General features: G+C 40.1%; 1 long non-coding RNA gene across 1 annotated transcript; it reads right to left on the reverse strand.

The window, feature by feature from the left end:
- Nucleotides 1-661: 661 nt before the first annotated feature.
- LOC146789218 (uncharacterized) lies at nt 662-2,695 on the reverse strand. The gene is made up of 4 exons (XR_014969771.1): nt 2,590-2,695; nt 1,826-1,965; nt 1,434-1,521; nt 662-1,007 (listed from the first exon to the last, which is right to left on the reverse strand). It is a non-coding gene; the product is annotated as an uncharacterized LOC146789218 (long non-coding RNA).
- Between the last annotated feature and the right edge of the window lie 10,390 nt (nt 2,696-13,085).

Genomic DNA, 13,085 nt, shown 5'->3' on the forward strand with positions numbered 1-13,085 from the left:
TTGTGCTTTCTTCCAATAAATAACGGCAAGAAACTTACGTACCTGGTGGCTCCTTCTTAACAAGCAATTGTTTTCGATGGATATATATATATATATATATATATATAGGAGAAGAGGATGTATTGTAATGGCCAGAACTGTCAACTTTGGAACTTGGGAACCCAGCATCAAGTTTTAGCATCGGCTCAATAAACTGTGAAGCCTGTCCTCTCTGGACTGGAAACAAGAATCCTGGGACACGTTTCAGGATATCACTCCTCATCAGCCAGGCTAGCTTGAATCCAATGGGATTGTGAGCATGGGACCCACGTCTGGGCATTCAAGCTAGTATGGCTGATGAGAGGTGATACCCCAAAACTGGTCCCAGGATGTCCATTGTACGACAATGTTCAGCATTCCGTCCATCACCTTTTTGTGTTGCTATAGTCGCCCTAATGTGGGAAGGGTATGCCTAGACGTGGTTCTGGTGCTCACTATGCCATTGGACTTAATCTAACCTGGCTGATGTGGGGTGATACCCTGAAACCGGTCCCAGGATGCTTGTTTCGGGTCCAGGGAGAACCTGGCCTGGCAGTTCAGGTTGGACTGTTCCCATGGGGAGCAGCGTCAACACTGATTTGCATATGGAAACTGAACATATCCCGGCACTCAAAACGTTAGATCTCTTCTTATGTATTGCTTTAATAGGCTTTTTCCATAGTATACTCCATCATTAATATATCATTGGTCAGACAACGTGAATACATTTCTCAATACTTTACTCCTGAGACAAGGATAATTGCATCCAAATTACAAGCAGACTTCTATTACAAAAAACGTTTTTTTGGAAAGAGAAATTTTGTACAGAAGGTACACAGTAGTACAATTCAAAGTTATACAAAGACCCCTATTGTGAGAAATATATTAGAAGGGGAAAGCTTGCGCCATGAGTTCTCAATTTCGTAGCTCCAATAGATGCACGAGAACAGCTGACACGTGTTTCATCACATCCAGTGACTTTCTCAAGGCTGTAAAAGTAATGAAAGAGAATTTTTTTCCCCCCATATATACTGTTCATCCATACATTAAAGAACCTGTCCAAACTGAAATTATTATAGGCAAATCCCTTGTTAAACATCGAGTGAATTCAAGGAAGAAAAGAAAAAGAAGCTTCCCAAAGAAAAAAACCTTCCAAAGAAAAAACTTTAGTACTCTAGTGAAAAACAGTTAAATAGTAATTTCCATAATCAAAAAGGTGATATGTCAAAGACAAGAAGCAACGTTTTTATAGAGTATAAAGGTATATGTTGAGAAAAGAAGGAAAAGGGAGCTGTGTCTATAGACCCAAAAGCCTGTGAAACAAAAAGGCTGTAGTGAATATTTAAATAAAGTGAAAACCCATAACAATCCGTGTAAAACATAATAGGCCGCTAAAAACCTTTAGGACAACTGACCTTTCAAGACAAACACTAATTTCTGCAACTAAATCCAATCCTGCTTCTTCATTTGTGAGGTGGAAGTGTAGTTCAAAAGAAGGGTATTCTGTAATATATAATTAGAGTCCATAAATGCCACATCAGATTTGCATATGGTCAAAAACGCTTCTCCAATGAGAACCAGATGAATATCCAAAATCCAAGTCCACTACTCATTTATATTTAACGAAGACATTGGATTAGTATATAAATCAACCACAATAAAATGAATAGAATGTAAAAGAAAGGGATTGCTTACTCACAAGCAAAACCTTGAAATATTGTGAAAATCACAAACAAATGACATCGGAAAATATCGAGTCATTCTTTTGAAATATTACAATTCGCGACTAATCCCGCATGGAACTTACATAGTAAATCCATGTAGATGGTGTCCAAAGAAAAACGTATTTCATTAGGGGAGACCCAAATCCTTTTCACTCCAATGTCTGTTCGTTACCGTAAGAGATTACATGTCTCCGTGTGTGGTACTTGGAAATATACAAGCCACCTATTTAAAAAATAAGATGAGAAATAATCCCATAAGAATGGTACCCATAAAACCGCACGTCTCCATTTTCAATCCATCAGTCCTATTTGTTAACGGAATAAAACTCACTCTCAAATCCTGTATTTATCAAGAGTTGCATCCATATTCGGGATACTTGTTTGGGCTATGTAGAGCCCGTGTATAGATAAAAAGAAGTAGTTAAATAATGTGAAGTCACCTATCATATTTTCCTTGGTTAAGAATAGTCCCATAATTTTGAAAGAAGACGAGTATAAAACTCAAAAATCTAAATCCTTTAGTCGATAAACCATTGTAATACACAATTGCAAAAGTTAAAAATTATTAACTGTAGCAAGCATTCGTACATCATTCTGTCTTGTGTTGAGCCCCCGAGGTTGGAAATATCCGTTGGTTTGAGATTTAAGAGAGCCTTGATATTTCAGTATGAGTCATTATAACCCCCGCATGTAAAGTGAGCTATTTGGAACCACCACGAGAGACAAGAAGCTCCCGGAGGTTTGGAATGTTTTACCCAACAATGAAAATCTGAGTAATTGAAAAGGCATTACGTGTCAAGCCTCAAAAATAAGGACTAAACATGTGAGGCAGACTACTGGTACTCACCGATGAACTCGATACGCGACGCGGGCCTCCACTGTTATGTTAAGTAACAAGAGACGGAGGGTATTTCACCCGTCCTTTTATGCCAGTTTCCCAAAGCTCAAACCGGAAGTATCCAACAGGAAAAAGAAAAGAGGCAACATATTGTCCCCCTTTTTCTCTTTCTACCCTCGCAGAGCGTATACAAGCCTTTTCTCCATGGCGGCCATATTAGAATGGGGTCCGTAATCATTTTATGGACCAAAAGAGAGTTTAAACAAGCAGTTTGTGGCGTAATTACGAGATTGTAGTAGTAATATGTTATTTTTTTAAAACCGTTGGCAAATTGGGCAGAAAAGTATGTGTAAAGCTAATGCGCGACATAAGATGTTGAGAATTATTAAGTTCACACTCGGATTGCATGGATTGATAAAAAATCAGAAAGAAAAAATAAAAAATATACAAAGGCACATTAGTGTTAGTACCACGATAGAAGAAAAGGAGAGGAAAACCCAGTGTAAGAAGCATATAGTAAGTATAGAAATTTCACAATTTAAAATTCCAAATACATTGCATCATATGTGACAAAGCAGGTGTCAATTCATATATATGTTATTCATACATTGTGGCAATAACCAACATTAGAACACAATAATAACATGTTTATGTGCATAAGAGGAAAAGGAGATATGCTGCTCATGTAGTATATATTAAATATGCATTACATTTTTCTTGTATTGTACATAGATCGAATCTGTTACTCATTTGTCCATATGTACTGCTCAGATATAAGTATCATGATTGCTAAGGACTATATATTGCTCCCAACCATCTATAGGATAAGATTGGGGGCAATAGTTCCTATTTCCCAATCACATTGATCATTTCGCTCGTTATTCTGATAAGAATACATGTAGCTCCTTGTCAAAATTGAGCCCCAGCTCCACAGCTCACAGTTTGATAATCCACTGTGTTTCAATTCTCCTTAAAGTGAGCATCCTGTCTCCTCCTCTTGGACTACATGGTATATGGGCAATGCCATGAAATCTGATCTTTCTCATTTCATCTACGGTGTGGTTTCCATTGAAATGCACCGCAAATGCATAACTTCCATTATTATTGTGCACTGCCCTTATGTGTTCCTGTATTCTTTCTTTTAGGGATCGGATTGTGCTCCCTATATAAATGAGTCCACAGCAGCAAATAATACAATATACCACATAAGTAGTGTTACAGTTTATAAATTGTCTAACATCATATTTTTTGGCTGTGTTATACTGGAAGTTAAGAGTCTTATTAGCTGCAAACTGACAGATGCAACAGTTGGTACATTTAAAGAAGCCATGTGGTTTAGATGGTAACCATGTGGCTTCTTGTTTTTTGTCAAGAGATAAGTAACTGGGACATAACAGTTCTCTGAGCGTCTTGCCCCGTCTGTGTGACACTGTAGGTTTAGAAGCTATGAATTTGTCCACAGTTTTATCTAGCTAAAGAATGTGCCAGTGTTTCTGCAAAATAGTATAAAAATGGTGACTATGTGTGTTGTAATGCGTCACCAAGGCAAATCAAATCAAATCAAAATCAGCTTTATTCGGTGCAATTCAAGTCACCATAAAAGCAACACAAATTTTTTAAAAATGTACATACAACATTTCATTATTTGTTCGTCCTAATGATTAAAAAATACATTTATAATGTCTTCACCGATATTAAAAACTCCAATCATAATACAGAGAACCACAAGACATTATCAATTTAGACAAAAACTGCTACTTTCCATCCTACGCCTTCAAGTATTAATACATGAAAATAAACAGCAATTCCTAAAGTGCTAGTGCCATGCCTAAAATATAGGTAAATAAATGCCATTGACAACATATAAGGCAGTATTATCTCAATTAAAATCATTTGCAAAATAAAACAGCATTTCTTAGCTTCAGCCCTACGTTGACCCTGGCTGTCCCCTGGTGTTTCTTATTTTAAATGCAACTTTTAAGAAACTTGTTATACATGCCAAAGTCAGTAAATCTTCAGCCCTTTGTAAATACAACAGAGCAACCTTCGCTTGTCTAAATTTACCGTTTTTTAATAATCTTACTAGGTAACGACGCCTGGGAAAAGAATAAAAAGGGCATAACAATACAAAATGAAGGGTATCCTGCGGAGATTTATTATCGCAGCCGCAAGTACCTTTCTGCTCAACTGTGGTAGTATATCCCGAAGGGTCCGCTAAAAGATGATGAATAAGGTTGAGCCTGAAACGGGTAAACAGGAACCTATTCTGTCCATTATATATTAAACTAAGATAAGGTTCCATAGCAACTACTGTCTTAGTCATGCTGTAGGCACATGCTAAAGGCTTACTACCTTCGCTGTTAACTCTATGCTCTTCAGCTTTTTTCAGGAGCAAATCCTTAATTCTGTTCTTATCTTGGAATGTTACAGTAGTTGGATTAGTAAAAAGATCTATGCAATCTATTCCTTCCAGAGTTGATTTTACATATCTGAGCCACGGGATACACATCCCTCTATCCCTGGCCATGCAGTCTGTTATAATTTGCCGTCCTAGTTCTGCATCAGTATTGGACCAGGTCCTAATCCAGGCCATGACAGGTCTAGTCTGGATCAAATCCTCAATATATGGTCTCCCTAGTTCGGCATGGGTGATGTATGCCGACGAGCTCTGAGGAATTTTAAGTATTTTTCGCAAAAATGTGTTTTCTTCAACCTGTATTTGTCGTGTCCCAACAAAGCCCCATACTTCTGCTCCATACATTATTTTAGCACAGCAGATGGAGCCGTAAAGATGCATGACCTGCTTCGCTGACCACCGACCCAGCCTTCTTCCGTGACTCATAATAGCTCCTGATGACGAAATCAGTTTTATACTCCGTTCTTCAATTAAGAGTTTAAAATTTAAAAGCCCATCAAATAAAAGACTCAGGTAAGAAAAGGTTTTCACTTGTTCTAAAATATGTAACCCTATGTGATAGGTACATTTTTTACACGGTTTAGCTCCTGCTAACAAGACATAGGACTTTGTTAGGTTAGCTGACAAATCTAAAGTATCCATAAAATCAACAAAGCCGTCTATTAGACGCTGCAGGCTTTTCGGCGTTAGTGCCAAAAGAACCGCATCGTCTGCGTACAATAGCACTGGGACGGAGCGATGACCCACCATTGGAGTATCTGCATTCAATGTACACAGTGTCTTTTCCAATACGTTAATGTACAGGGAAAATAAGAACGGGGCCAATATACAGCCCTGTCTTACTCCACTTGTACAACGAAAAGATCCTGCTGTATCCCCAGCCGGATTATACCGTACCTTGGCAAAAGTTTTCCAATGGAGTGCTCGCAAGATATTTATAAGTTCTGGATCTGCTCCCAATCTAGTCATGAGTGCCCATAATTTTTCTCTATTTACGCGATCGAATGCGGGCGAGAGGTCCATAAACCCCAGATATATTGATTGTTCACTGGCTATAGTGTATTTTGCCACCAGTAAATAAAGATTCAGGCATTGGTCCGTAGTTGATCTGCCTGTCCTAAAACCATATTGAAAATCTGAGATTATATGGTGTTCCTCGGCCCAGTCCAATAGACGATTTAAAATCATTCTGCCTAAAACTTTTGCTGTCACATCGATCAGTGATATGGGACGGTAGCACTGCGGGTCGTCTTTTTTACCTTTTTTAAAAATAGGCACTATGATTGCTGTAGACCAAGAGCGTGGCATGCCCACTGCAATTGCCACATTGATTACACGTGTCAAGATTGGGGCCCAGAATTCTACCTTGTATAAGAACAAATCAGGTGGTATACCATCTGGGCCAGGTGCCTTATTTTGTGTGAGCCCCAAAATTCCTGCTTTTACTTCTCCAATAGTGAATTCAATCACTGCCCTCCATGGGCACAAATCCTCTTCAGCCGAGGAATTTACGGCTGAGAAATTATATAAACTTTTGAAATGATTGAACCACTGCTCGGGGAGGATAGATGTGCCAATTACCGGTGCTGCGATATCCTGAAAACATGGATTATTTATGGTTTTCCAAAAAATGCCAAGATCCCTCTTTTCCGCAGCTTCCCTTAAAGTTTCCCATGTTTGTGATTGTAAGGCAAATCTTCTGCATTTTATAGCTTTTTTATAAGCAGTCCTACACTTGGCTATTCGCAATTTGTCTCTTGGTCTCACTTTCAGACTTTTTTTTAAATCCTTCTGTGCTCGTGAGCAGTCTTTATTAAACCATCTGGGCACATTTTTGTGTTTCCATGGTCGAGTAGATTTTAGTAATCTGTCTATATGGTTGGCCATTGACTCAAATGCGTTAATCACATCCAAGCCCTCCACTAGAGGATCACTGCAGATTTCGAACTCTTTTCTCCCATCCATAATAAGGGTTTCATAGAAAGCATCTCCATCAATCCGGGACCATCTTAAACGTCTCCCCTGATCAGTTACTTTCTCAAAGCTACCTTTCTGTAAGCCACTTCTTTCTTTGGAGACGGACTGATTTTTAATGCAAAGCGTGAGTGGGTTATGGTCACTAAATATACTCCAGTCAATGGTCATCTCTTTTATCCACTGCCAGAGTATATTTGAGACTAATATAAAGTCGATTGTTGAGCTACATCCCCTCCCTTTAAAGGTTGTTGGGGCACCATTTCCTTCTTCTACAGATACCAAGACGAGTGTGTGTTTTAATGAGTGGGCTTTCATAACTTTTTCTAACTCCCTCCCCTCCTTGGTGTGTTCAAAGTGCAGACCTTTTGATATAGTACACCCAGACCAATTGCCCATGCAAAATTTTAAATTTGGACATAAGTGGCAATTTAGATCACCCACTAAAATAATACGCGGGGCCACTATGGAATTACACTGCTCCATTACACCAGTCAAATGACTATTTAGATCAAATAGTATTGAACCTTCCTTGCTTGAAACTATGGCATTATAAAAATTGACTAAAATAATGCACATTTTATTTATTTTGAGTTTCAGGCCTTGGAAATAGTAGGAATTCCAGTTCAAATTGGTCCACACACCTTCCAGTTTCAGATCCACATAGGTGACTAATCCTCCACTGGCTCTGCCCGAAATTGATTTTTGTGCCGGGACAACAAAACACCCGTACCCTTCTAACTGAAAGGGATTGTAATCAACCACCCATGTTTCCTGGAGGCAAATCACATGAAACCTTGCAATATATTCCCTCCATTCAAGATTGTCAAATTTTGAGGATAGGCCAGCTACATTCCAAGAAACTAGTCCTATATCATCAGTTGGTGGTTTCTCCTTAACGGTTAAATTACTGATCGTGGGAGTGATTAGTCAATCAACCCCCTCCAGTCCAGAGAGTGTTGCAAACTGATTTGAGGTTGAAATATTAAACATTGGACCTGTCATTATCTGGGTGTTTGAACGTGTTAAGCACTCATCATTGCCTACCAAGATCTTGGGGTAGAAGTAACTTAGGTCGTGAGTTGATATGCCTCCCTCGTGGCCCCCTGAGTACCAGTCTCTAATATGATTTACCACTCTGTAATCCCGAAAGTTAACAATGATTACATCTCCCTTTTCATTTTTTGGTCGTCGTCCCACCCATCCTAACCTTCTAACATGGAGAATTTCCCCGTCTAGATTGGCGGGTAATGGCCTGTTCACTCTAAGCCAGTGCATCACCTTATTCTTGAGAGTCTGGTGGCCTTCATAATTTTCCAATGCTAACTCTGGTACCTTTGCAAGTACGATGACATAGGGTTCAGCCTCTGGTGGGAGATCTATATGCTGGGATGGTCCCTTGAGATTTCTATCTATGTGTGCTTTCCCACCCATTTTACTGCGCTCATAGTTCTGCTTGTTTAGGACCCCACTCTCTCTCGGTTTCCTTGAATCCAAATTCGTATACTGTGTGGCCAGGCTAGTCGCCCTAAGTGGGGGGGTTGTCTTTACACTATTTGCGGGATTAACTAAATTCGTCACTGGCTCTGATGCCAGACCTGAAGGATTCCAAGTGCACATTCTCGCAGATATTTCTCCCAATGTTTTGGCATTAGCCTCACCATTTTCTTGTATAGACACTAACTGTTCTGACATTTTTTTTACCCTTTCCGCCAAAGGTAACAACAAAGATTTAACTAGTTTTTCTATGTCACTCATTAAATCTTGGTAGGGGTGTGCTGCCAGGCTATCGGGGCCAATTTTAAGAGCTCCAGGATCTGTTGTACTCGTAAAACTCATAGAATTGTTCGGGATTTTAGCCCCACCTTTTTTTTGCTTACGAGTGCCGCGAGTCCTTTTTTGCTTTGAGGAACTGGATATTGGATCTTTTATTTTACTTGTACTATTTATCTTTATAGGGGACTTTTTTACTGGGGACAAATCCTCATTTAGATGTTCAATTTCTGGCCCTGTACTATTATCTAAAGTGACAGAATCTTTTATACCTAGTTGGAAGTCTGCCTGTTCTTGAGGCTGTGGGATGATATCTATGTCACTTATTTGTTCTGTGTGTGTGGTGCATTTGGTTTTGTGAGATGGAGTGGTAGCTAACTGAATAGCCCCCAACGAAGAGCGTTTCCTCTGCAATTCAGATGATAAACGTCTTTCAGTATGCACAATTTCGCGTTCCAGCAATGCGGTTGCCCTTGTAATAAATTGATCTAGGGTGCCACTGACAGATCCCCCGTCGATGATTTTCTATTCATGCTAAGCCTGGTATTCATCGCGTGCAATATAAACAAAACTCAAAACCTCCAATATAGACAGTAATCCAATATTGCATTTAAGGGCTAGAACTTAAGGTCAGCAGCCCCCTCAATGAATCGACCCCCGCACCCTTTGACCCTCTCAAAACACTCTAATGGGATCTACATGTACAAAAGGCATATGGTCTCAAAAACATAAATTATTGATGTTACAATATGTACCAGCCCACTCCAAACAAGGGGCCCCTAGGGCCAGACTCAAACAGGATATACCACAGCCTATTAGCACGTCCGTACTTACAGATTAATGTCCAACAATACACGTTAGAGGGTATGCCCAGCCCAGCCTTCTCCGGAATTAGACGGGCAAGGACGGGCCCGCCCTTGGCCCGGGCTTTGCCCGGGCGCTGCCCGCGCGCGCCCCGCGCTGCGGTTAGTAGTGAGCAGCTTTATACGCCCCTGGCGCTGCCTGTTGATGTCAGAGGCAGGCGCCCCGGGGTTTCTGGGTAATGTAGTTTCTCTTCGTATGGCCGTTCCCCTCACGGCGCTGAATTGGCTGTTAATCGCACGGTGAGTGACCCAAGTTGGCCGTTTCCCTCACGGCTTGTAGTCAGGAGAGACAAGGTTCTGGCAGAGAGATAACAAGAGCACGTCCCCAAGGCAATTTTGCGATCTTTGTTACGCCGTTTTTTGTTGTTAGCGAACTTGAGTAAACAGTCTCTCGATTTCTTCTGTATTTTGCTCCTGGCACCTTTCAAAGTCGCCTGTGAATACCCCCTATTTAGAAATCCATCTTCCAATTTCTGGAGTTCTATGTTAAAGATGGTATCTTCACTACAGTTTCTTCTTAGTCTCGTCATTTCTCCCAAAGGGATGGAATTGATCTGCGATTTTGGGTGAGCACTACTCTCGTGCAACACAGAATTGCAAGCAGTGGGCTTACGAAAAAGTCTAGAGACAATCCTGTTATCTTTTACATATAGAATTACATCTGGGAAATCTATTTCAAACTTACTAATCTTGTGTGTAAATCTGAGATTGTATGTGTTATTATTGAAATGTTCCAGTAATAACTGGAAACAAGGGTCGCTACCCAACCATATGATGAAAATGTCGTCGATGTAGCGGCCCCAATATACAATGTGTTCAGTGAGTTTAGTGGCCGCCATTTTCCATAGATGTTGTTGTGCAAAAAAAAACATATATAAATTGGCATAGGAGGGTGACAATTTTGAACCCATAGCTACTCCTATAGCTTGTCTATACCAGGAGTCCTGATGTAAAAATACATTATTTTCCAAAGTCAGTCGGGTTAGGTCTAATAACATCTGTGTATGTTCATAAAAGGTAGCATCCCTATGTGCAAGACTTTCAGCTAGGGCATGTAGACCTTTTTCCAGTGGTATACAAGTATACAGTGAACATACAACCAACGTAGCGAATGATAGATCGCTTGTCCATTCCACATCCTCTAATTTACTTAGAAGATCACTCGTGTCCCTAATATATGAGGGAAGATTGTGTACTAGCGGTTGTAAAAACACATCTATATATTCTGATATATGTTCCGTAGGGGAACCAATGCCAGAAATTATATGTCGTCCCTGTGGAAAAATGCTTGGTTTATGCACTTTGGGTAAGATATACAGACATGGTGACCTTGGTGTTGGATTATAAAGATATTTGAATTCCATATCCAATATATGTCCCTGATCTCTCCATTCCTTATGTTTGGTATGTATCAGAGAAGTGATATTCTTTATAGGGTTGCCAGTGAGTCTTATGTAGGCCTGTCCGTCCATTAGTTGTCTCTCTTTTTCTTTGGGAAGCTTCTTTTTCTTTTCTTCCTTGAATTCACTCGATGTTTAACAAGGGATTTGCCTATACTAATTTCAGTTTGGACAGGTTCTTTCATGAATGGATGAACAGTATATATGGGGGAAAAAAATCTCTTTCATTACTTTTACAGCCTTGAGAAAGTCACTGGATGTGACGAAACACGTGTTGGCTGTTCTCGTGCATCTTGATTGGAGCTACGAAATTGAGAACTCATGGCGCAAGCTTTCCCCTTCTAATATATTTCTCACAATAGGGGTCTTTGTATAACTTTGAATTGTACTATTGTGTACCTTCTGTACAAAATTTCTCTTTCCCCAAAAACTTTTTTTGTAATAGAAGTCTGCTTGTAATTTGGATGCAATTATCCTTGTCTCAGGAGTAAAGTATTGAGAAATGTATTCACGTTGTCTGACCAATGATATATTAATGATGGAGTATACTATGGAAAAAGCCTATTAAAGCAATACATAAGAAGAGATCTAACGTTTTGAGTGCCGGGATATGTTCAGTTTCCATTGTGGTGTACAGTGACTGTTTACAGTATCTGGACTTTTGTGCACCCCAGGTAGTAGGGTACACTTTTTACCCCTAGTGGCACCATCAACAATTATATCTTTGCTTGCTTTAAAAAAACATGATACATAACCGTATTTTGTAAATACCATTTCTGATGCACATACATTTCTGATGTGCGACTGTCCAGAAAACACTGCTACCTCTTTTGTTTTGTAATTTGACTGATTTGCATATGGCTGGGTCTGAACTGCAATGACACAATGAGCACGTAGAACGATGGATTTAGGCCCACATCTCTGTACTAGGGGTGAATGTTAGACAATGTTCAGCATTCCGTCCATCATCTTTTTGTGTTGCTGTGGTTCAGAGTGTGCCATCCTAAATTCTGCTTTTTCATATAAGGTGATTTATATTTCATATGTTGTTTCTTTGCAGTATTCAATCTGCAGCCTCAAAAAAGCGCCAGGGCTGCATGCCTTCAGGAGCTGTACAGATGCTTACGTACTGCAAATTGAATTAAAACATGTTTCATTTGTTTACAGGTTCTTAAGGGTTTATATCCAGTGTCTATAAGCTGTTGCTAACAAAAAAGCATCATATACGTTGGCAATTACTGTCCAATATTTTGTATGGCATGTGCATTCACCTGCTACAAACTTTGATACTAACTAGGTAAAATGGATTAACCTAAAGTACATGCACGCCCCATAGTAGAACTACTGTACGGCTAACCACTCCTGATCATATTAAAGAGCACGATTCGAAAAAAGGGCCCTTAACTTCATAATGTAACAAATTCAGAAGGTGTTTACTGTATCTGAACGTGCACTCCTGCTGCCTTGACTGTTCATTTGCTGTGCGTAATAGAGATAGTTGGCATATTTGTTCCACCACATTAAAGTCACCAAGATTGGCATTGCCAATGTTTGCTTTCTTGGCTGTTATGTTTGGGCAGAGGAGGAATTTAAACTCGCTAGAGCTGTCTTGCAAAAGAGCCAACCGGCTGCCTTTGATCCTTGCTCACATTCCAGACACACTGGATCAACCTGAGACTTGACTCTTACGAAGAGAAATCTCTCAGAAGTGTTTTTGCATCATGTTGTTTTCTGCGCTGCGTCTTAGGCCTCTCCGCAACATGAAGTTGTTCAAGAACTTTTACTTTGAGATCTATCATTTAGCTACATTCGGTGTAAATTTATAATCTTTCAGAAAAATATTTTGGACGTTAATCTAAGTTCCCCCTATTTAAAGGAAGTGGTTGCACAGTGTTCTGAAAGTCCCTGCGGCTTAAGACCCCTTATAGCCCACCCCACTTCTTTGCCCATTTCTCCACCAGTCTGCCGTCCGCATCAAGTCGCGCGCACAGGTGCAGGGCGCGCTCACAGGCAGGTTGCTCTCTACCCACTCCCGCTGCCTCGTACACGTCCCCGGCGGAGGCGCGCCTCCCGGTCCCT

The sequence above is a fragment of the Triturus cristatus genome, chromosome 10 (assembly GCF_964204655.1).
Source record: "Triturus cristatus chromosome 10, aTriCri1.1, whole genome shotgun sequence".
Lineage (NCBI taxonomy): Eukaryota > Metazoa > Chordata > Amphibia > Caudata > Salamandridae > Triturus > Triturus cristatus.